Genomic DNA, 10,736 nt, shown 5'->3' with positions numbered 1-10,736 from the left:
AGTAAAAAAAATATGAAGTTTGGCACTGCGACATGACGGTTAATCTCAAATCCAGTGAAAACCACAACCTTAAACATGTAATTGGAGCCTATTCCTTAGAAAAATGGCTAATCGGATTGAAATTCAGCAGCCTCTTCCTTCCTCTATTTTTTTTTTCTTTAACACTCCATTCACTATAAAGGGCAGGTATGACTCCTTATGCATCCTGAATACTCACCTCCTACCCTGGCATCCTTCAAGTTCCCGTTCCTGTAGTGTTTCCTTTGGCCTCAATCACCTTCCTGGGGGAGGTCATTTCCAATGAAAGCGCGAACAATTCCTTCGAGGAAGGTTTTGCATGCTCACTGCCTTACAAATGCAGAAAAATAGTCTTGTCCTCTCATCGGTCATTATCTTCTTTTATTCTATTCATGTACACAGTCATGGCGATCTGAAAAGAATGCCTCGCACGAGGAATTTGAGGACATTTACCCAAATTGTATTCATGTCAAAGTAATAAATACATTCACATTTGAGTAGGTACTTGAAAGCTTAAATGTACTTTGCAGGTTTGGCACGCAATAAACCACAGAGTCAAAACAAGGTCAGAAACACCAAACAGAGATTACCCTTTTATAAGGAGCCAAAAGTGGTATTACCAGTGATTTGGACATTGTGCAAAGAATGTAATGTCAATAATGTGCAAAGAATGTAATGCACGAGCCAAGATAATATAAGAATGTAGCCATGATGAGGTGGGAATGCAATATTTCTTTCTTATGCAACACAAGGCTGCAGGGGTAGCATCACTGGCTGAGGGTGCTGCTGTGCTGCTGATGCAGTGCCATCTTGTAGGTTAGAGCAGGATTTTCTAATTTGTTCAGGGTGTCGGCGATAGCTCGCCTACTCTTTGTGAAGAACACCCTGGGGTCTTTCACGTCCACCAACTATTTTCGGCAGACGGGATGTCCAGTTTAATGTCCATCAGAGGGACGCTGGAACGACACGCACACACATATTGATGAATCAGCCTGCCTGTAAAACAACAAGATGGCAGTGTATAACTTGGCCGAGATTCAAACCCAGGCTAGACAGCTGAGAGGCGAGTGTGCAAGCCTCTAGGGAGTGTGCAAACCTCTAGGCCATCCTGCCAGCCAAATGGTGGTGGTCGTATGGCAGCTTAGCTGCCAGGGTAGTTATCATTTCTTGAAGCGCGACTGTGTTGCTGATGCAGTGCCCCTTTACCGGTACACACACTGGAACTGGTACTCAATTCGCCGACCTCGGAAGGAAGACAGACTGAGTCAACCCCCTGGTGTATTAATTCAGTGCCCGACGGGGCTTCCACTCAGGACCCTAGGATCTCAAGCCGCCACCCGAACCACTGAGCCAACACCAGGCTAGGCCAGCCTAATAATGCAATTGTGCAGATGTTTGGTAGGAGGTTTTAGCCAAAATCAGAAAATGTGTAATATACTACAGCTGTTCCACTGTCAGCTTGTTGTGTGCTGTTAACATCTGTTAAGTGCTCAGGAAGGACTCTCAGTGTTGGTCAAAAATTGATGGCTGCTTAGGTGGCAAAATGGCAAAAATTTTCAGGCTTTTGAAGGGGCTGAAAAGATCCAGGGTGCTCAACATTAATAAAGAATTCATCTAATATTTGGAGATTGGAGTTTGATACATCATAGAGAGATTGAATTGTCCTCGATGTCAGACAAGAGGTCTGGGCCATTTAACAAGATCAATGAGAAAAAATTTTTTCGACCAGTTAGATGGTCCCACCGCAGAATTCGCGATATAGACAACTGTATTGGTGATGCATCCAGTACCAGAGAGGATGTTGAATGGGTTATCGACCCTGCCAATGCCTTCCACCTTAACACTCAAATTCACATGGGAGATTTTGGGTATCTGTGTCACCATTCTCAACATTAATGTTTCAGACACAGATAACGAATTTGCCACCATATCGATTACAAACTACATATTCACACAGCTACCTTCTATATTCATCCTCTCATCGCTCCCACCTCATATGTTCCATTCAATATTCCCAACTCCTCACACCCCCGGAACTTAACATTGAAATAAGGGGGGAAATGGGGATTGTGAGACGATTGTAATTTAATGTTGAAGTCAATGGGGAAATAAGGAAAGATTATGTCACTATTTGACACTTATCAATAATAAAGAGTATAATTACATCAGCCGAAGCAATCACTTATTATCCCAACACATCATCGATATTTTAGCACTTGCGTCCCACATGACAAAGTATTAATGTTATAGAACTATTTAGCTTTTGTAAATTAAAAGGATTATTCTCACGAAACACAAACTTCCTCTCCCTCCTCATCTCCTCCCCCCCTCCTCCCCCCATTCCCTACCCCAACCCCAAGGGAAAGTCAGATTTAGCTTTTGGTCATTATGCATCTTATTTTTTCTAACAATGTATTTTATACAAATTGTTCCATGCCAATCTACCCACATCACACACAATGTGTATTTGTGTGTTTGTGTATTTGTCTGTCCCTCTTCATAAGAACGATTTAAGAAGTGTTTCAAAGACCAATCTTTCAACATGACTTCGTGTTCAGTACAGTCTATTTTTCAGGACAAAAAAAATTTGGAAAACATTTTTCATAAAAGAGTAATTACATCTCTTCTATTGTTGTAGACGGTGACCTGCAACCGGGCCTCATGGGTGGGGTACAGAGCGTTTTCTGAAAAAAATAATAAATACATAGGGAAGTGAGATTCACTGCACGTGATGTGTAATGCCGGCAGAGTAAAACGAGTGTGCATTTACGTTGGCAGGTTGTCTAATAAATAAAGAAGGCATAAGCACACCTGACGTGAGGCCGAGGCTTCAGACTTTGGCACGCTCACGAAGTTGTACCATCGAAATGAAACTTCCCAGTAGATTAAAAAAATAGGGTAATATTTGTACATGTAGTTTTAAAAAAAAATAACGTTTTTTATTGCTACAGATTGAAACATCATATCTTCCGGTCTCCTTAACTATTTCAAATAAAAGAATTCCATCATTTTTGATGAGCTTTTATACGAGTAAGATAATAAAACTTGACTATATGCAAGAGATGTATTAAACATTTTCATATCACTCTCATCCTCACATGGAAACTTGAAACTAATTTCTTAAATTTCACTTTTTAAGTCCCATTGTTCCTATTTCCAAAAAAAAGGCAAAGTCTGAATAAGCTCGGGCAAGTACAACATCATCAATGTGAGTCATAAATAGCTCCACATCAGGACTATATAATCTTGTGCAACATGGGTGAAATTTTTAAACATTTTATTAGGATGAAGACAGCTCCTTCATGGAGTGGGACGAGTATGGGTTTGAATGGGCATTTCACGGTGTGTGCTCCTTATCAACCTTTGATTTACACATCCAAATCAATGAACTGAACTCAAAACTTGAAAATGTCCCAGGTCAGGACTTATTACTTTTATCTTTTCTCAATATATACTGTACAAATCAGACTGTGTGGAAAGAGGATTAAAGTAATATTTCATTCTTTCATATACAGGAAGACCTTTAACTTCTAACCAGAGCCAGATTTAAGTTTAACAGCCCCCAGAACATAAGAGTAGTAGAGGCCCCCTCCCCACTTTCCCTCCTCCCCTACCACCAACCTTGAAATGTAGTGAGAAGAGAATTTTTTTTAAAAAAAGAGTATTACTGTGTATAGATCTATAAACATTTCACGACAACTGTTTTTTTAAAATGAAGATGAATTAAAAGTAAATATATTTTAAACAAGAAAAAGAGCAATCAGAGATTGCAGACCCACGCCAGGACTTCTTTTGTGTGATGTTTGTGTACTGGTGTGTTATGTAATTAATAAGAGACATAACTAGCACCACCACTTTATAACTGCTGGCAGTGATGACCGGGTAACAAGACGTCCCGCTTTGATGCAATCACGCTTTCATTGGACACCTGACCCTGACCTATAATGTATTTTTATTATTATTATTCAATTTAATTTGGAATGGCATTAAAATAAATTAATTTCAAATCAAATGGAAGATCATATAGGTGATGGGGAATATTCCTTTTAAAACCAGTTGCCTTTTACTTTCTACTGTAATCGGTGGTTTCACATATGTACTATTAATTTCTATCACTATTCAAAATATATAATCACATTCTGTCTTAAACCTATAACCCACTTGTTATTCTGTACTCCTCTCGCTGTCTGCTCTTAGTTATTTTGTCTGATTCTCCCCAAGGCCAGCCGAGAGTCACCATGCTCTCTCTCATGTCGTTTGTTCTCCCAGCCCTCTCCACTCCCAACGAAAGCATATAAATGTCAGAAAAATGTAAACTTAGTTGAGTGCAAATCATTGCGGATGTTTACCATCTCAGTGCTTTGGACTCCGTGGTACTACGTTAAAATAAAGGTTTTCTGTTCAACAGTACTTTCGTTGTGGACAGTGAATGAATTGTGGCTTATGTTTGAGTAACAGGATTTAAAACTGAGTTGGTTAACAACAAAAAATTCCACAACATAGGGTACAGTCCTTCATTGGAGTAATCAGAAGGAACCCAAACAAGCAAAAATCAAAGATGAAGTCATCAGGAGGAACCTGGATAGGATTCGCATTTCAGATGACCTATGACATCATATCTGTAAACCTTTTGTTCCTCATGGATAGGTGGTCATACGTGTAAAGTTTCTTCTCGATCTTTTCAGCCATTTCAGAGAAAAAGATTTTTGAAGGTTTTTAAAAGAAAACAATATGGCTGCCGAATCACGTGATCAATGACGGCATCAATTTTTTTGTGGACTATTTTATCCCCACATGACCCTCAAAAATTTTCATACTGATCAGATGTAGCGTTCTACATATGCAATTATGACGTCATAACGAAGGCACCTATGACATCATTAAAATCACACTCATTCCCCAGGAAGAGTATATGCTATGTGCCAAATTATAATTGTTTCCTTGGTGTGGTTTCAGAGATACAGAGGTCCAATTTTTTTTCAGTTTTTCCAACATGACTGCTACACCATGTGACCTGGGACGTCATAGCTATCATTAAAACATTCTACATGAGTAGTCGCACATATGGTGAAAATTTTGTCTCAGTCTGACAAGCAGTTGCAGAGTAAAACACGAAAGTTCTGTGCGGACAAACAAACAAACGGATCCAAATGCAATACCCTCTCCTTCGGCGAGGGTAACTAGAAGGTCACTCATCGAGCGCATCCCTCCTCCAAGCTGATTCGTTTACATTTTGTATCCCACTGATGGGCCGGATCTGGATTCGGACCTGAACTAGGATTGAATCGGCTTGTTCTCGTCACCTAATCAACTCATCCACCAAGTTACGTCCAAATCTGCCCATAACATTTTCAGATATCGTGCTATATATCATTTAAGCCTGATCATCCCAATGGTGAAAAAACAATAAAAACATTATCGGATCCGGATTCAGATCTTCACTAAAATCAAATAAATTCTTCCTTGTTACACCCCCAATCTGCCCACCAAGTTTTGTCTGAATCCGTCCATAACCTTTTTGTGATATTGTGTTAAATGTCGGTTTAGCCCAATCACTCAATGGTGAAAAATCACTTGAAAAATTCTCAGATATGGATCCAGATTCAGATCTTAACCAAAATCTAATCATTTTGTCCTTGTTGTACACCCAATCTCTGCACCAAATTTCGTCCAAATCCGTCCACAACTTTTTGAGATATTTTGTTCACCAACAAACAGACAGGGGTGAAAACATAACCTTCATCCACCTTCAGTGGGTGGAGGTGATTATCAGTTAGAGCTTAATAAAGTGATTTTGATGGAACGTTAATACAAATTTATCAAAAACTGAATGGGGAAAGTCGAATTGCCAGCCTTACATCGCAGATGCGACCCCATATACCACTGACCTGGCTCTGCTACCTTTGAGTCAACAAGGGAATAAATAATACTAGCTTTATAAATAAATAAATGTATCATGTTTTTTGTGGGCCCCCGGGAGTTTGGACCCTGGACAAATGTCCCGTTGGTCCTTCCCGAAAGCTGACCCTGATTCTTACCTATTATTTAACTGGGAAAGACAAAAGCACTTTAAAATGTGGCTTTGGGGTGTGGGTTGAATTAACCAACACTCAGCAGATGGTCCATGCTATATTACTCTGGGTTTGGTCCTCGAGTGCCCATTGAGGTGTATAACACAAGTGTGAAGTGCCAACCTATTGCCCTCAAGAGTGCAATGCATTGGGGTCTTGATTAGGTTTGAGTGACAAGGCGGATGTCGGTGCAGGGGTGTGTGTGGTGGGGTGTGTGTGGTGTAGTGGGCTTCATTTTCTTACTTCTTTCAAGATTCAACATAATTCCCTTTCTTACCTGACTGCAAATTTTGTTTTATGTAATTACTGAGTATAAAATGAGCCCAAAATCTCATCCACATTCAAATCATGTAATTTACAAGTCCAAGAAACAATGTCTAAAATATCAACAATTTTAAAAAGCTCACGAGCCCATCTTCTGGTAGAAGCTTTTGCAAAATGGGATTTACACCTGTCAGTTCTAACAATACCACCGACTTTCTATTTAGGTTTTCTCAGCTTTATCTCTTTTTCCTATTCTAATTTTGAAAATGTTACTGATGCCTTTGATTTTGTTTAGGAATGGGTCGGGTTTTTCTTATTATCTTCAATACATTACCTTGAATAAAATTAATCCATTTCTCCTGTCCCAGCTCAGTAAATCTCTGATAGTCTCTCTTTCAAAATCCGCAAAAGACTATGAAGCATCATTATTGTCGATTGAAATAAATTATACCCTTTTTATCACCAAGCAAAACATTAAGTTTATTTAAAATCCGCATTTAAGCAGATTCATAACTTTAACAATCCCACCAAAACTTCAACATTTGAGATGACTGAAATGTCTTCAGAAATAGCTCGCCTTATGAAACAAGGTAATGCGCCAAAATATTGGTATAGTTATTCAAAATCAAACTTCAAAATCAACTTTTGAGCTAAAAAAAAAATCATTATAAAGTTGATTTCACAATTAAAAAATCATTTGAGAGTTATTTGGTTTCACTACAAAAAAGATTGAAACGAATCAACTTTTTTTACAGCAATGATGTTATTCAAATATCTTCAGGTATAAATTCGGTATTGATTAACTGTGATTTAATTGGATGGAGCTTATAATGATGGAGTAAGAACAAATACAATATTTTCATTCAGTGCGCACTCAACCACAATCAGGCTTAAATTCAACGTGGAACTTAAATCAAGAGTGTATCTTCCTATGTCAGTAAAAACTGTGCAAGAGTAAATTTTAGAATTTCCAACCCAAATATTCCCATAATTTCCTTCAATTGAGAAATTATTTCCATCAAAATTCACTTCCGAGAAGTTCACTAAAAAAGATAAGTTTTAAAATAAATATATACTAAAGATGCCTATTGCAAGGATCATGAGTTATCCACGTATAAAATAATTACTAAATATTCCAATGGGGGTGGGATGTCCCTTTCACCATGCTATAATCCATAGGGTGAGGGTGTTTATCTTGGTAGAGGCCATTCTGACCCAAAGAGACTTCCGAGTGTTGGAGAACAATTTTAAGGAGACGTACTGGGTATTGGTTGAAAAATTAATTTCTTAACCATAAAGACTTCATAGACTCATCCGCTTCTGTTGTGGAAATGTTGTGGGTGCTATAAAAAGTGTAAAAGATGCTCAAAAGGAATTCCATAAATTACAGGCAATCAAACAAATTAAGAAAGACAAAACTTAAATTATCTCCACAAGAAAGGCAGCAAATAATCAAAATATGAGGGTCAACATTTCAAAAGTTTTAAGTGGAGCTTTAATTATTATTTTTTACTGAATAAATATAAATGATAGAAGTGACTGAAAATATCAGTGATTAAGATGATAACATTATCATCTCAAACTCCACTATAAAAGATTACTTCAAGGTAAATGTGATGACTATAACAGACTGGAACAGAAAGGGGACAAAAAGCTTCTGTCTTCTATCACCTCCTTTCTAGTCTTGCACGCTCTGTTCTTTTCATGCTTTGTCCTTTGTCCCCCCCCCCACTCAGCTCAGCTGTTGAATTAATACCAGGTGGAGTTGACTCGACCTGTCATCCTTTCGAGGTCGGCAAAATGAGTGCCAGCTTGCTGGTATCCTGTGTTGGAGTGGCGACCCATCCAGGATTGTGCCCAATAGCCAAGGAGACTGCTTATGCAGCACCAATGCTCTGCACAGAGTATGGTCCCCAATCTCCTCCTCCTCCAATCAAAAATCATGATCTTTTCTATCATTGTTAACCCCACCTCCCACCCCAACCCAAATCCCTGCTCCTTCAAAATTCCCAGTTTTCCCTCCTGAGAGTTTCCTTCTGTATCCATCTTGTCCACCCCAGGCACGTTCCCCTTCCCCCCCATTCCTCCCCACACCCATTGTTTGTCCAACACTCCCTCTATCTTGGCCTTCAACTCTGCTGCTGGTGTCCCCCCTCTCGACTGTTCCTTTGGTGTGCATGTGTCACTACTGTTCTTTTTGCATCCTGATCCATTCAGTGTACCAGCTTTACATAGAGAATTTGTGTCCACAACGCCCCCTCCCCCCTCCCCCCCCCATGAAAAAAACAGGCCTCTATGCACTAACTGGGGTCATGCTGATCGCATGTAGCAAGTCTGGATGTAATAAGTCCAGAACTTTAGGAGGAGTAGCGTGACAAACACACAAACACTGGCCCGGTCTGTGAATTATCATAAGGATAACAGATGGGGATACTGCAGCTGATAAGAATAATGCACTGAGTGATAATGCCAAGGTAAAACAATTTAGAGTTTCTCTTGAAGGAAATGTATTTAGATAAAAATGATTATGCGCAAGCATACAAGTCTTATCAAAAGGTTTGTGAAAGCAGTGGTAACTAGAACGACACTCGGTAGAGTGCATACCTCCACCAGGCTGAACAGTTTACCTTTTGTATCCCACTGATTGGCTGGATCTGGATCCGGACCTCCAAAATCTAATGAGGTTGTTATTCTCATGTCCCCAACTCATCCACCAAGTTTCATCCAAATCCGTCCACAACCTTTTGAAATATCCTGCTCACAGACAGACAAACAGACACGGGTGAAAACATAACCTCCGCTCACCTTCGGTGATGGAGGTAAGAAAGAACCCATTTTAGATATGATTGCATTTCAAAGCCTGCATACAGCCTATGCAATTGACCTGAGTGCTCAAAATGAAACGATAACATCTAATCGATAGTCGGCAGTTATGTCATAAAAACGAACTTTTGTGTAAAATGTTTGTTAATAACAAATTATCACTTGCTTCTGTATCAAGATATTATAAAGATATATAAAAATAAATAAATAAATAGGGTGGCATTTTTTCCAAACTTTCAAAAGGTACCAAATCCAAGATGGCTACCACTATAAAAAGTGCCACAATTTTGTAATCATTTTCCATAAAAATGTTATTTGAAGTCGTTCATTACAGGTGTAGAATGGTGGCTGGAGCCTATGACATTTACAATACCCATTTTTAGTCATATATTTACTTTTCAGAGTGGTAGTAGAGGGTCGTCATCATATGTCAGATGAGGATCAGATGATATTTACAACCTGCTTACCAAATAAGTTATGAATGAGAAAGTGACCAAAGATATTGTTACGGTGACGGGGTCGTCGGCCGCCAACCGACCGCTCTGAACGGAGCCAAAAGTCGAGTTGGCCTGACCGATCGCCCAGAATATAGATTGCCGCCCGGATAAGTCTGAGAGACGGGTCCTTGTACAAGAACCGAAATACGCCAATGGGCAGATCACGTGTGGTAGGGTCGATTGCCAATCTTCAATGTACCTAAATACCCATGTGATCCAACTACCGGGGTATTCCACCCTCGACGGAACTCGTACGGAACAAACCGCCGAGGCGAGCCTGTCCCGTGCGCGATTCCGAGCTGCTTAATCGCCGAGAACCGTCGGTCCAAATGTCCCCATTTTACGGCAAACCAACGGCTTTCTAACTCCCAACACACGAAATGCTCAGTCAATGAAAGAATTGACACGACGAGCTGAAAACATTTAACAATTGGGGTATTTATTAATAATAATGGGGAACGAGGGAAGCACGTAAGAGCAGAAATATTCCGACTATACGAAATGCAATGCAAAGATTTACAGCACACAAAGCACTTAACAGTTTCCTACTTATTAGACGGGCCCACGGACACACGTACGCACACACACACCCAAGAAATGGTGGCTGATGCCTTCAATAACGGGCTCCAGCTCGGAGGACAGGTGAGCTGAAACCCAGAGCCTATCTCGAACCTCTCCACCTCATATGGTCTTCAAGTTGTTCAGACCCGGGTTCCAGCGAGAGCGAGCTGGATCCAATCGCCGTGAGCCGCGATCCTTCCCGAGCTCCCGCGAATCCTCCCACGCTTCTCAACACGTGCTGGTGAGACAAGCCGCTGATCCTTCCCGTCGATGCGTCGCTTCCCCGAGGAACCACCTCCAAGAAGAGGTCGATGAGTCGCACCAAGCCGGGAACCAAAATGGAGAACAAAGAGCTCCACGAACCAAGAAGAAGAAGAAGCCACCACTCGCAGCTCGAGCCAAGCGACCAGCTCAACTTTCCTCCAAACAATGCAGCTCGAAGCAAAAAGCTCTCCCGAGCCAAGCAGAAGCCAAAGCTCTGCTGAACAACTCCTCTTCAGAA

The 10,736-nt window shown here is 40.3% G+C and overlaps 1 long non-coding RNA gene across 1 annotated transcript in view; it reads right to left on the bottom strand.

The window, feature by feature from the left end:
- Positions 1-391: 391 nt before the first annotated feature.
- Positions 392-10,736, bottom strand: part of LOC147012029 (uncharacterized) — a 184,173-nt gene continuing 173,828 nt past the window's right edge. The window contains exons 2-3 of the long non-coding RNA XR_015051762.1: positions 8,981-9,107; positions 392-974 (exon numbers count right to left, since the gene is read on the bottom strand). This is a non-coding gene — a long non-coding RNA (uncharacterized LOC147012029). The remainder of the gene's footprint in view (positions 975-8,980; positions 9,108-10,736) is intronic.

The sequence above is a fragment of the Eptatretus burgeri genome, chromosome 15 (assembly GCF_056783735.1).
Source record: "Eptatretus burgeri isolate ZD-2024b chromosome 15, Ebu_testis_v1, whole genome shotgun sequence".
Taxonomy (NCBI): domain Eukaryota; kingdom Metazoa; phylum Chordata; class Myxini; order Myxiniformes; family Myxinidae; genus Eptatretus; species Eptatretus burgeri.
The sequence above is the reverse complement of the archived record's forward strand: the minus strand, read 5'-3'. Positions and strand labels throughout refer to the sequence as shown.